Here is a 14,978-nt window from a genome sequence, read left to right as displayed (position 1 = left end):
AGTGGCTGCACTTGTTGGCTGTAAAACTCTTTGGAACATGCTGAGGTCATAAGGCACTATATAAATGCAAATCTGTCTTTTCGCCTTTGTTTCTGCCTTTTATTCTGTAACTACGTTTATTTAGAAGTGCTGTTTCTGTTCAATCTTCGAAATGCAGTGAGTTATAAGGAAAGGCTGTATAGTTTGTCAACTTTGCTGTAATTAAAACAGGCGTAAGTGGGTTCTTGAGGTTTGGGGTCTGATTTTCTGTTATTCAGGAACTAAAGCCCCCCTCCCTCTGTGACGCTGTCACATCTGCGTGGTGAGTAAAAATTACCCTCCAATGGGCCTGCTTAGAATTTGTAGAAAGTAAGAGTTGTGTGAGTTATTTAATTTTGAACATCTGAACTCCATGTAATCGCCCTTAGCTGGTGTCCCTCATTCCACCTTTCACAAACCCTGCCATCTGAATGGCCTGATTCAGCCTCCTCCGGCCTTGTGCCGTCTCCCCCTCTTGCCTGGCCTTGCATGATCTCCCATGCTCTGGCAAATTTACTGTTTCATTTCTTAAATCCCTCTGTGTCCTCACCCTGCCCTAGTTTGGAAACCTTCAGCATGTGTGCTAACTCGAACTGTTTAATTCATTGACTCTGCGTTATCCTTTTCTCCACCACTGCCCATTCTGCTGAAAGTTTCCTGTCCTTTGGGATTCCCTTCTTGAACCACTTTACCTTGCTACCTCACCCCTTTCTTTACACATTTCTTAAAGCCTACCTCTTCAACTGTGCCTTTGGTCTTTCCTCCTCCCCAAACCCAAGCTCAGCATCCCCCTTCCCCTCCCCTGGACCTCTTTGAGCTGCTCTTTAAGGTGGTAACAAGCTGCTGCTGGTAACAATGGCAGATTGCCTGCCAATGTTCTTACATTGTGGCAGTAACTAAACTTCAAATGTGCTTCGTTGGCTGTAAAGCAGTTGGGAATGTCCTGAGGTTGGGAAAGGTGCAAGTGTGTCTGTCTTCTCCATTTGGAAAATTGGATAATATTCCCACTCAGTTTCCCAGGTCCAGTTCCAGTTCCCAAATTGGGAAGTAAGACCATTTTCTACAGGAATGGGATTGAGGGAATAATGAGAGTACTAATCTCCTCATGGTCACTTCTCAGTGACCAGTTCACTGGGATTTGTTGTTAAGAGCTGTTTTCCAGAATGTGGGGTGGGGGAATATAGGAGCAGGAGTAGGCCATTCAGCCTCTCAACCTGTTCTGTCATTCAGTGGGTTTGTGGCTGATCTTTGTCTTAATTCCTCCATTTCGCCTTTGTTCTATATCCTTGAGTAGCAAAAATCTACCAATCTCAAATTTATATTTTATTCTTTCATGGGACCTGGGAATTTTTAAAATTCATTCATGGGATGTGAGCTTCGCTATTGCCCATCCCTGTTTGCCCTTGCAAAGATGGTGGTGAGCTGCCTTCTCGAACCACTGCAGCCCATGTAATGTAGGTTCAATTCTCTGTAGCGATTTGATACAACTGAGTGGCTTGCTAGGCCATTTTAGAGGGCAGTTAAGAGTTAACCACATTGCTGTGGGTCTGGAGTCACATGTAGGCTGGGTAAGGATGGCAGATTCCCTTCTCTAAAGGGCTTTAGTGATTGATAGTTTCACTAAGTTCAATTCCAGATTTATTTATTAATTGAATTTAAGTTCCACCAGCTGCCATGGTGGGATTTGAACCCAGGTCCCAGAGCATTAGCCTGGGCCCCTCGATTTCTAGCCCAGTGACATTACCACTCTGCCACCATCTCCCGCATATTGAACTAGCATCTATTGTTTCTGTGAGAGAGAGTTCCACATCCCTATTACCTCCTGCATGAAGAAGTGTTTCCTAACTTCTCTCTTGAACAGCCTGGCTCTGATTTGAAAATTATATCCCCTTGTCCAAGACTCCCCCACCTGCTGAAAAAGTTTCTCTCTTGTCCACCCTATAGAAATCCTAAAAATGTCAATCAAATCACCCCATAACCATCTCAGTTCCAGGGAATACAAGCCTAGTTAACAACGATGAAAGCAAAATACTGCGGATGCTGGAAATCTGAAATAAAATAAAAAAATTCTGGAAAACCTCAGCAGGCTTGGCAGCATTTGTGGAGGGAGAAACAGCTAACGATTTTAGTCCGTATGACAACAACTCAGAGCTCTGAAGAAGAGTCATACAGACGAGAGGCATTGGCTCTGTTTCTCTCTCCACAGATGCTGCCAGACCTGCTGAGGTTTTCCAGAATTTTTTTGTTTTAATTCTTAGTTTATCTAATCTCTCCCCACAGTCTAAACCTTGGAACCCTGACAAAAATTCTGGTGAATTTGGGCTATTCTCCTTTAAGGTCAATATATCCTTTCTAAGGTGTGATCTTCAGAACTGTGCATTGCCCTCCAGACGGCTGAACCAAGGTTTTCTAAAGCTGTAGCAAAACTTCTGCCCCTTTATGTATTCTAACCCTTGGTTATAAAGGCTAACATATCATTCGCTTTTCGATAATTTTTTTGTACCTAACCTGCAACAGGAAGAAAAGATGTAATATCGGAAAGTGGCAACCAAACATTTAAGGCTGCTTTAGCAGGGCCTGAATTTTTCAGTTGGCGTGTGGGGGTGGGCCCGACACGCCGGTGCGTAAAATGACGCACGATGACGTCGGGCGTGCGTCCCTATGTCATTGCAATGTATCGTTTGGCGGGCGCGCACCAGAGTCAGCTCCACACCTGCCGATAACTGATAGGCCTATTAAGGCCATTAACGAATTAATTAGTGTCATTGTTTACGCTGTCTGAGCAACCTTAAGGTTGGCGGGCAGGCAAAAAGGCCAAGCGGCCTTCACGTTTTTTAGGAAACCTCATCCATGAGCGGGATGAGGCTTCCTAAAGCTTTTATGAATCAAATAAAAAAAGTTTTCTGAAATATAAAAACGTGTCCCATCTCATGCGACAGTCACATGAGGGGACACGTTTGATTACATTTTTTTCCATTTATTTATTTCAATAGCGCTTCAATCTCCCTGGGGCAGTTCCGTGTCTCAGGGAGATTGACGCGCTCTTTTGCCTGCATGCACGAAAGAGCGCTGGCCCCGACTCTCCCTCCTACTTCGCCTGCACAGGTAGCACTGAGCGCTACTGTTCGTGTCTTACGCGGGGCGGGCCTTAATTGGCCCGCCCCGCGTAATGTGGCGACGCTGAGCTGATCGTGGGCGGCATATAGCTCTGTGACCGCACCCCCCGCCCGGCCGCTCCTGCTGAGCCTGCCTACCGACTGAAACATTCAGACCCAGATTTCTGTCTACGATGTGAGCCTTTGTCAAACAGATACACCGACATGTGCATGCTGCTTTACAAGATAGAGCCTATAAATCGGTGTACAGAACTCAACTGAGCAGTGCAGGTTTTGAATATCTGGTAGAATAGTACAAGAAAGATTGTGATCTTGGATTTACGTAGATCTTTATTTGCACAATTTATTCACAAATCTTATTCACAAGTTGTTACAATCTGTTCCTGTCATGGTCGGCAGGCTTTTTCTACATAAAAGTCAGGGAGAAGACCTGTCGCTAAATCCCAGCTGCTGTTTTCTGCCTGCAAGGCAGTAATGTGTTGATATATTTGAACTGATTAAGCCTCTCGGTTAATGGTGTCCTGGGGGGTGGTTTGCTCAAATTTGTATTTGTGCGTTTAAACCATTGGAGTGCTTTAGGTAATTGTTTAATGTGAGGAGCCTGAGGATTGACTGTTATGCCATGCAGCAGTGGAAGCACTTATTATCTCCCCCTGAGTCTTACCCCCCCAGCCCTCCCCACTGGTCATTCCCAACATGGTGCAGGAAGAAGGTTGAGGGAATTTTAAAGAAAGAGCTCGCTTATTTTCTAATGCCTTTCACAACCTCAGGATGTCCCAAAGTGCTTTTCACCTAGTGAGGTATTTTTTCACCCAGTGAGGTATTTTTGAACTGCTGTAGAAACAGGGACATTTATCCACGTTCAGCATGCTTCCATAAGCTGCAATGCCAATGACTGGGTGATCTGTTTTTTAGACCCAACGGGCTGAATCACAGGGAGATGGTGGCATAATGGTAATGTCACCAGACTAGTAATCCAGATGCCCAGGCTAATGCCTGGCTAATTTGCCAAGCTAATTTGAATTCAATTCAATTAATAGATCTGGAATATATGTTACTAGTCACGGTAATGGTCACCAGAAACTATCATTGATTGTTGTAAAGACCCATCTGGTTCACTAATGTCCTTTAGGGAAGGGAATCTGCCATCTTTATTTGGCATGGCCTACATGTGACTCCAGACCCACAGCAACGTGGTTGACTCATAACCGACTTCTGAAATGTTCAGTTCAAGAGGCAATTAGGGAAGTGATGCCCGCGTCCTGTGAAAGGATAAAGAAAAAAAATTGGCTCTATGATGTTGGAGGGTAATTTTTGGCCAGGACACCAGGAGGACGCCCATGCACCTCGTCTATATAGTGTCACGAGCCTCAGCTGAACGTCTCATCTGAAAGATGACACCTCTGACAGTGCAGCATGGCCTCAGTGGTGGGTTGATCACTAATCAGTGATTGGGGCAGAAAACTAGTGAATTTCCTGCTCCTTTGTACAGGGGTACTGAAGTCAATTGTAATATTACAGCAGCTGAGGTCAGGGATCAAACATGGGATTTTCTGAATTGTGTGGTTTAGTTCTATGCTAGTTAATACCTTGGAGCCTGAGAGCCAGTGAGAATGTAAGACACCCTCTCTGGATTTGATTGGAGATATTAGTGGGTAGGTTATATTGTGATGTACTATTGATCAATTTTGATGCACATTAAGACTCGCTGCCTTGTCTTATTAGACCCATCTATTTATCTATGCTTTGATTGTGGCTAGTACTCTGGCCTCTGAATCAGAAAACTGTGGTTCAAGGTGGGCCTATTCATCTCAATCAGATTTTGTGGTTTTAGGGAATAGACCGAGTTAAATAAGATTCCACTTTGACAGCAGAACAATACAATGCACATTAAGAAAGATTTGCATTTATTTAGCACACTTTCCAACCTTTGACAGCAGGGACTGGTTATAATGTAGGAAATATGGCAAACTTACACCCGCAAACTTCCACAAACAGTAATGGAATTACAATCAGATAACCTGTTTCTAGTGATGTGGGCTGAGGGATAAATATTGGCCAGGACACTGGGGAGAACTCACCAGCTATCATTTTGAAATATTGTAGATCTTTTACACCCAGCTGAGTGGGCAGATGGGGCCTTGGTTTAATGTCCGTCTGAAAGATGGCATCTCTGACTGTGCAGCAGTCCTTCAGTATTGCACCAGAGCGTCAGCCTTGATTATGAGCTCAAGTCCCTGGAATAGGACTTGGGATTTGAACCCTCAACCTTCAGACATGCATGCAAGAGTGCTACCCACTGAGCCTTGGCTAATGCTGTGGATAGATTAACCAACAATTGAGTGGAGTTAGTAATCTTGGGTAAATAAAAGCAGGAAAATGCTGGAAAAACTCAGCAGGCCTGGCAGCATTGATGGAGAGAGAAACAGAGTTAATGTTTTGAGCCCATATGACTCTTCAGACTTGAAATGTTCTCTCTCTCTCCTCTCTCTCTCTCTCCGCACAGGTGCTGCCACATCTGCTGATTTTTCCAGAATTTCCTGTTTTAATTTCAGATTTCCAGCATCCTCAGTATTTTGCTTTTATTTTAGTAATCTCAGTGTTGTTTTTGGTGTCATCTGTTAGTCACTATAGGACGAGTAAGATTGAGTTAATGCATAACTGGCAAGATAGTGAAGGAGGAAAGGGATCAATTTGAGGGACACTGAACAGCTCCATGGTAGACATGGCCTTTGCAGGATGGGCAGGCTTCACCTGAGTAAAGCTGGGAACGAGCCCCTCTCTGGGAGATTAACAGCTGCTGTGGGTGATGGTTTAAATTTGTGTGGGAGGTGGAGGCGAAGGAGGTAATGAAGGAGCATAGTGGACAAGGACTGCAGGAAAGACATGGAAATGAGAATTTTTTCCGAAGAATTCTCTTTCCCAGAAAGCAGTGGAGGCTGGATCATCGAATTTATTCAAGGCAGAGTTAGACAGATTTTATTATCGACAAGGGAGTCACAGGTTATGGGGGGTGGGGGGGAGCAGACAGGAAAGTGGAGCTGGGGCCACAACCAAATCAGCCATGATCTTAATGAATGGTGGAGCAGCCTTGAAAGGCTGAATGGCCTACTCCTGTTCCTAAGTTCTATGTTCCTATGAGAACAGATAAGGAGGACAGAGGATAAAGAGGCAGATCAGAAAACAGACACCGGGACAGTTAAGTTTTATCTAAATGAATGCACAATATAAAATTGGTGAATTTCAGTGCCAGTACGCTGCCACGTGCATAGGCTGTACGTCCCAATGATCGGCTGATCGAATTGGTTGTTTGTAATAGGCAGAGTACAGACCGTACTCACCCAGCCTGCACTTGCAAAACCCAAAACAAAACATCTACTGTTAGATGTGATTTTTGTGATTGGGAAGCACTTGCTGAACAATCCTGAGTGCGCTAATAGCTACACTAACAAACAAGTTAAAATTATCGCCAGGTTTGTAATGTGGCTCAGTTATGCATGTTAGAAATAACATATATTCATATGCATGGACCTGTTCTCTGCAAACAAAAGGAAGATGTTCAAGCCTTGCACCTTTTCTGAATTACTCTGAAGCGTGAGGAGCCTTTAGTTCCCCATTGCTTTCTCCGTGGCAACACCTTGGCCAATCAGATTTGAGTTGCCAACCAATCAGCACTTTTTTTTTCTCCTGTGGTATAAATTGTTGTGATCATTTGAAATTTGGCATTCTTGCATTTGTCCTGATGAGTGCATGACGAAAAGCTTTACAAGTGTCTCTCTTTTCAGCAATATAAAATTGGTGAATGAAATTAGTGAGATGGAGAGCTTGCATTTCCTCCGTAATGGCCAGAAACACTCTGCACCTATGCTGGTGGGTTGGGTGGGGAGCTGAGGAAATTCTGGGCTAGAGAGACAAATTGCTATGGGGGAGGAGGCACAATATAATGTGGCTTGGTCTTGGTTAAGACGGGTCCTGAATATTCCCGGTTACAAATTTGCAGGGTGAGGACAGAGTTGGGAAAAGGGAGGAAGGGCAGCAAGTGTTAAGGGTTTTATTGCAGCCCTGAAACATGATCTTGGGGGTCGGTGCAAAGGCTGAATCTATTTGGTGAGAGTTGAGGAATAGAATGAGAACGGTCACCGTGTTGGCAGCCTATTATAGATTGCTAAATGGTGGAAGCGAAACAGGGAAAGATAAAGTCGACCAATTAGAGAAAAGGAAAGAAACAATCGGGTTGTTTTTATCCAGTAATAGAACTGAAGCAAGTGGAGAGAAAGGGAGTGGTTTCTACAGTGTGCCTGGATGTCTTTCATCCAATGTGGAAAGTGGGAATGCTGGATCTAGTTCTAGCAATTGATGTGGGCCAGGTGGGTCATCTGAAGTTAGAGGAACATACAGGAAAGAGCAGCCGTTACATAACCACAATAGCTTAATATAAAAATTAAAGAGGAAAGTTATTTGGTTGGGGTGAGGGGAAGAGGGAAATCTAATTTTACTGAGAAAAGGAGAATTTAGCCTTCTTAAACTGGAGGCAGATTGGCAGATAAGATAACCTGTGATCAGTGGGTGACATTTCAACAGAAGGGGTTAAGGATGTAGATCATGTATTTATTTCCACAAGATTTAAAAGGGATGCAGCACAAACTCGAGTCTATTGATGGATAGAGAAATTAAAGTAAAATGAGTCTGGAAGAGGCATATAACAAATGTAGGGTCAATAGTACGATAGGAAATTGAGTTAACTATGAGAGGGAAGCAAAAAGAAAGGCTGGCAGACACCAGGGAAATGGTCAAGGCATTTATAAATGCATTAAAAGTAAAATGATAGATTAAAAGGAAAAGCAGGGTCATTTAGGGATGAAGAAAGGAAGAGCCCCAATTTCTTGCACCTCCTGGCATGAGGCTGTTGTAACTCTGTTGAAAGGGTGTTAGAAACCACAGTGAAGTTACAATGAGACAGTAGCAGGAAGCCCAAGCAAATTCAGGGCCAAAACCTTCTAATAGATGGTAAAGGAATAGAAGAGGCAGTATATGAATAATTGGGCCTACATTTCATTTGAGAGTGTAGGAATGGAAATGTAAGGATACAGGAAGAGGTGGGGGACAGCTAGGAAGAAGGAAGATAGGTGGGAAATCAGGAAACTGGCTACCTGTAAAAAAGGATTGTAAATGACTACAGGAGGGTGTGGGTTAATAGATGGGGCGGATAGATTTCAGATGAAATTTACTGGGGTAAAGAAGTTAACATACAGCTTAAGTGGTAAAAGTTTTTAAAAGGAGTAGAGATTCAAGGGTGTTCAGATAGGAGAAAGAGAGACTTGATTTATATAACTCCTTTCATAGCCCCTGGGCATTCCAAACTACTCCACAACCAATTAAGCACTTGTGCAGTGTAGTGACTCTTGTATGAAATGTGGCAGCCAATTTGCACACAGCAAGCTCCCACAAACGGTAATAAGATAGTGCCCAGATAACCTGTTCTTCAGGAATGGCAGCATCGGTGGAGAAGAAAAGAGTCGACGTTTCGGGTCCACACGACCCTTCAACAGAACTGAAGTATAGTTAGGAGAGGGGTGAAACCGTGTGGACCTGAAACGTCGACTCTTTTCTTCTCCACCGATGCTGCCAGACCTGCTGAGTTTTTCCAGGTAATTCGATTTTTGTTTTGGATTTCCAGCATCCGCAGTAGTTTTTTGTTCTTCAGGAATGTCAGTCATGCCAAAGGTATAACTCCCCTGCTCTTCTTTGAATAGTGTCACAAAACCTTTTACGTCTACCTGACGAGAAGACTGGTCTCAGTTTAATGTCTCATCTGAAAGACAAGATTTCTTGATCTTGCAACGTTCCCTCAGTACTGCTCTGGAGGGTCAGCCTCAATTATGTTCTGAGCTCTCTGACGTGGGGTTTGAACTCAAAACCTTCTGACTCTGAGGTGACAGTGCTACCATCGAGCCACAGATGATTCTTAGATGCTTAATATTGGATGGAAAATTTTTAATGTGTATTTTTTAACAAACAAATTTTATAGAATCCTAGGTTTTATCACAGGGGATATAGAGAACAAAAGTAAAAGGGTAATTATTGGTTAGGCCACAGTTACTTTAGGAAGGATGTTGTTGAACACAAGTGATTCACTAAGATGATCACAATGAGAGACTTTAGTTATACAGAGACTAGATAGTCTCTGACTCCACTCATGGGAAAGTTCATGGGAAATATAACAAACATGATCAAAATTGAGAGATTTTGATAAGTAAAAATTGTTTCTACAGGACAGTAACTAGAGGTCACAAATTAGAAGATTGGCAGGTCGTGAGAATTGTTTTGCACACAGAGGGTTGTTTGATCACAGGATGCCTGAAACAATTGTGGAAGCAAAATTGATAAAGGGTAGTGGATAAGTATTTGTAAAAGAAAAATATAAAAGGGTGTAGGGAGAGAGCAGAAGAGTGAAATATATGGATAGCTCTTTCCAAGAGTAGTTACAGAAACGATGGGCCAAGTGGCTTCCTCCCTTGCTGTAAGATTTTAATCTTTTTATATTTCACCTCTTTTCTATTTTTACTTAGTTCTGTTGAAGAGTCATACGGACTCGAAACGTTAACTGTGTTCCTCTCTGCAGATGCTGTCAAACCTGCTGAGTTTTTCCAGGTATTTTTATTTTTGTTGTGTAAGATTTTAATGATTGGGGGAAAATGTGAGCCATATTAGAATGGTGGTATTCCACTGGAGAGATCTCTGTATTAAAGAAAACCTACACAAATATTTGAGAAGCAAGTATAATGTTAACAATGGCCACCTTTAGTTGGAGAGTGTTGGCCAGTTGTCTGTCTTGTGATGCACCAAGTTGATCTTTTGAGACTGAAAAACCTTTCTTTTCCTGTCCCCTTTGGACTGTCTGTCTTTGAAGGACTTTGGTGAAGTTATTTTAAAATATTTTGTTTGCCATTGGGAGCCAGTTTGACCTATGACCCTTGTCCCTTATTGAAACAGCGATTGAGAATGTTGGTGTTAAAAGGTGTCAACGCCCTGGCTTTTCCCCAGCGACGCTTGAATGCTTGTTGATTTTACAGGTATTTAGGTTCCTGGTTCAGTTTTGCTCTGACCAATTTGGCCTGAAGAGATTTGTATTCTGATATCTTCTGTTGTGATTCTAGCCCCAACGTCCATATGTTTATAGTATGGGGGAGTATAGGACCTACTATTTGCTGTTCTAGTTTTGAGCACTGTGCCACTTTCACATACTCTAGCTGTTTCTTTTAGTGTGAATTCATGTTGAGGGAGGAGGTTTTGAGGGGCACCTTTTACTTCAGTTGGCATGGGTCAGTGGCTGCTTTTCTGTAAAGTTATTCTGTGGGGAATACATTCAGCACTACACAAATTATTTCTGTTTTTCAAAAAATATACTTTATTCATAAAATTTGCCAAAGTACATAAAGCAACAGTTCAAATTTGCCATTGCAAAAGGTACAATACAGTTCAATTTCTTTCATTGCAGTACCTGGCATGCTTGAGGTGCTTTGTTGCACTTAGAATTACTGATTGGATTTACAGTATACATTTCATGTCAAACATTCTTTGCTGCATACAGCCTGAGGGTTTTCCATGGGTTCCACCCACTCAGTATACTAGGGCAGGAAGGCGTAAGGTGGTGGCCTTTCCCCATTGCGCCTTTGCAGCAGCTGCCCCAAGCTTTAGTGCATCCCTCAGCATATAGTCCTGGACCTTGGAATGCGCCAGTCTGCAACACTTGGTCATGGGCAACTCTTTGCCCTGGGTGGCCAATGAGTTTTGGGCGGACCAAAAAGCATTTTTCACCAAGTTGATGGTCCTCTGGCAGCAGCTGATGGCTGTCTCGGTGTGCGCCCCTGGAACAGCCCTTAGAATTTGGAGTCCTGTGATATGGATTTGCAAATTGCTTCTAATTGGAGCAAAGATGATTATGGAGAGTCTGAGACAACTTTTCCAGCCAACTTGCTGTAAGAGTGCAACAGGTAATTTGGTCTTTTTTACCATGGTGCAATGCCCATGAGAGACGTGAAGTTATGTACCATGGCGATGAGCATATTTCAGAGAGTCCCAGCAAGCAATGTGTAATGATTTCAAGTGATACCCTGAAAACCAGGTTGAGGCTTTGGTTTTTTTTTTGAAAAAAACTTTCTGACTTCTTCCAAATGTGTGATCCCGAGCTATTTGACCAGCACAGAACTTGACTCACCTGTGTTGCTGTCTTTGGTCCAGTAGAATGCTAAAAAACTCATGCATGAAGTACTGGGGAGGGAGCTTCTTGGTCGGGGAGTTGTACTGCCCCCAAAAGGGGAGGGAAGAAACTTGAGGGGCACAAAAACAACATATTGAGATGTAGGGTAACCACTTCTTTCTTTTTTGGCACATATGGGGTTTTTTGGGGCTTTTATGTCAATTGAGTTTGTCTTTCTGACGTTGCTGTGTGAATTATTGTGTGTCTTCAAGTCCAATAGCACTTTCTCACTGAGTCAAAAGTTCATGGGTTCAAGTCCCGCTCCAGAGACTCGAGCATGCAATTTATGCTGACACTCCGGCACAGTACTGAGGGAATGCTGCACTGCCTGAGGTGCTGTCTTTCAGATGAGATATTAAATTAAGGCCCAACTGCCCCCGAAGACCAGGGAAGTTATCTCTGGTGTCCCTGGCCGATATTTATCCCCTAACCAACATGACAAAAGATCATCTGATCAGTGCTGTTTGTCAGAGTTTGCTGTGTACAAATTGATTGTTGAGTTTCCTCAATTACAACAGTAGCTGCAGAGGTACTTTTTTTGGCTGTAATGTCCTTTGGGATGTCCTGAGGATGTGAAAGGTGCTTTAAAAAGTTCTTCCTTTTCTGTGGCTTATTCACCTCGCCTCCTGTGGTGTGGAGATGAAAGCCAACGAAGGGAAGAATGTGAGTGCTGTGATGTGGACAGATTCTGCAGGTGTGTGCACTTTGGCCATTTAGGTTCTCCTAAGTCATTGTCTGTGGCAAGTGCAGGTTAAGCTATGAGCCTCAGATCACTGGAGCTGAACTGACAGGAGATTTTTTTAGTTCTTTAGACTTGCCCAGGTGCTAACATTAAATAGACTTGAGCCTCAGATGATAGCATGGCATCCATTAACCCCTTCACAGCCAAAGCATACTGTGCTGCATTGTGTTCCTGTGATTAACCCTGTTTATTCTGTTAAGTACTGGTTCATTTTAGTCCTCGCTTTTGAAGATGCCTGGTGGTGCCACAGCTGAACCTATGCCAAGTGGATGCAGGCTCCAGCAATTTGGTACTGCTGTGGGTTTATCCTGATGGTACATAATTATGGAAAAAAATCTTGTGTGTGTTTACGGTGCCTCATTGTACAGCCCTGCTACTTCCCCCTCCCCTGCCATGGTCTGCCCCGTGTTCGCCCTTCCTGATTTATTGCACATTCTACAGTTGCCAGGAGAAGACAAACATTCCAGTTTCCGGAAGATCCTGTGACTGATTTACAGGGATAATATTGTGGACCCTCTGACAATGTAAAACATCTGGTTCTGTCCTTGTGAAGTTACATTATACGGATTTTGTAATGCTAGCCCCTTTCTCACTTGGATGGATGTCCTTTGCAGGCAGCTGTACTGTGTTGGATTCAGTTGATGCTGCTGAGCGCAGCTTCATTCTCTGCCCAGATGTCTGCATATTAATTGAACAGTCAACCAGATAATACTATTAACATTCAGCCTTTTGTTCAGGGCTTCCATTTGTCAAGTGTGGCTCAGAACTGAAAGCTGAAGTCACCCGCTCAGAAACTGTCCCTTTGTCAAATCAACAACCCTGAATTGCAGAGAGCAGTGGAGCTCCAGCTACCTTCTAATGCTGAGCCTCAACCCCAATGAGAGTGTGTGGGGAGGAACGGAGTGGGAGCCAGTCATCTTGGAGTTGCCCCCTTGCCAGACTCATCCTTCCTTCAGCGTGGAATTCAGGAAGCCTGGGAGCAGTTCATTCATAAGATGTCAATTTCGCTGAGAATTGGGAGAAAATAGTGAATGTACACCTGTTTTTAGAAAAACTTCAACCACAAAGAGCTGGACAATCACAAGCTTGGCATCTCTCAGTCACCAATTGTTATTTACCTCATCTTTGCCCTTTGTTTCACCTGTGGTTGGTATCCTGTGCCTGGTTGAAGGAATTGACCAGTTTTATGAGTTAGGGACTTCCTAATTCACAAACTCAAGATTTCTGACCTGACCTTGCATTAACAGAAAGTTAATCCCACCTGTCGAAAATGCCCTGAGATTTATTCCGTTTGGCTGAATGCCTCACGCCTCCCTCACTATTGTAACTGTGTCAGGGCAGACCAGTAAATTTGAGACCCATTAACAGTCCCCAAGACAAAGGGAGAGTTTCTGAGCATATCCATCCTTCAGACACCCTGATGGCTTACCACTGTTGAGTAGCAGGAGACCACAAAAAGTGGAACCTTTTAGGAGTCTAAGCTGTAAATGGAAAGAAACAAAAGTGTGCATTCCACTGATTACTGCATTTCCTAAAGTATCTATTACTTAAGTAGGCTTTTATTGGTGGGACTCCTTTCCTAAAGGGATAATTTCAACAAGTTTTAGAGGCACATTCTCTTGGTATGATAAGGCAATGTTATTGCAGTACTGATATTGGCTGAGCTCTGTGTGCATGAGGCCATTCTGTCCATTGCACCTGTGCTGCCCCTTTGAAAGAGCTATCCACTGAGTCCCACTTGCTTTCCCTTTCCTATTCAATTTTTAAAATAAATGTTTTTTCTAATAAATTTTGAAGTATTTATCCCAGAGTACTGAGGGAGTTTAGGGAAGAGATTTTTGAGACACTGAAATTAGTGGGCAGGCACTGATGGATCAGAAAGGCTAATACGATGGTAAAACTGACACTGGCAACCTCAGACCCATTAGTTTCCCATTCTATATAATATAATGGAAATTATGATCAGGGGTAAGCTTTATCTGTGCAATCAAACTTGGCAAAGAGCAGTCAACATGAAGTCAAATGCGAAAGATCCTACCTGACTAATCAATCATGTTGACTTATTTGAGGAAGTTACAGCCCAGATGGACTGTGGAATGGCTCCTAATAGGTTTTTAATAAAAAGTTCAATATGAGAGCCTGGTGATGCAGGGTAAACCTTGGGAATGGTTAAGAGACTGGTTGAAGGATTAATGGAAAATAATTGTTACAAGGAGTTGTGTCTGGGTGGCAGGGCAAGATTGTACTGAGCTGGGTGCATCAGGGGTTCAATGCTGGGACCACAACTGTTTCTTAATCACCTAAATGGTTTAGATTCAAACCCAATGTAAAATGGGTCAGATTTGCATGGGATATCAAATTGGGAATTATAATGTGGCACTTGCTACAACATGGAGTGGTTGGGGTGGTCAGAATATATGCATTAAAGGGAAATTGGATAGTACTTAAGGGGGTGGTGATTATGATAGGGTGGGATGAAATAAATAGAGTGGGAAGATAGTTATGTGGAGCCTCTTGGGCTGAATGGCCTGTTTCTGTCCTGTAAATTCTATGTGAAAGGGAAGGCACTGGAATCTGAGGAGGAAGCACAAATTATAGAATGAATTGGGTCGAGACATACAAATGGGTAGAGCAGTGGCAGATATTTAATGAGTGCAAATATAAAATGCTACCACCTAGGAAAGAAAAATAGCAAACATTGCTGGCCTTGAACTAGAGGCCTAGGAGTCTTAATAGATTCAAAATTCAACAGGTCCAACCAATTCAGAGCCACAATAAACAAACAACAGGGGTTTTAAACCACATCACCAAATGTAACGAAAGTCCAAGAAGATCAAACTGC

The 14,978-nt window shown here is 43.1% G+C and overlaps 1 protein-coding gene across 1 annotated transcript in view; it reads left to right on the top strand.

Annotated features, from left to right (window-relative positions):
• LOC144683610 (transcriptional enhancer factor TEF-5-like) overlaps positions 1 to 14,978 on the top strand; it is a 248,400-nt gene that overhangs the window by 17,231 nt on the left and 216,191 nt on the right. The window lies entirely within an intron of this gene.

The sequence above is a fragment of the Cetorhinus maximus genome, chromosome 8, assembly GCF_964194155.1.
Source record: "Cetorhinus maximus chromosome 8, sCetMax3.hap1.1, whole genome shotgun sequence".
NCBI lineage: Eukaryota > Metazoa > Chordata > Chondrichthyes > Lamniformes > Cetorhinidae > Cetorhinus > Cetorhinus maximus.
The sequence above is the reverse complement of the archived record's forward strand: the minus strand, read 5'-3'. Positions and strand labels throughout refer to the sequence as shown.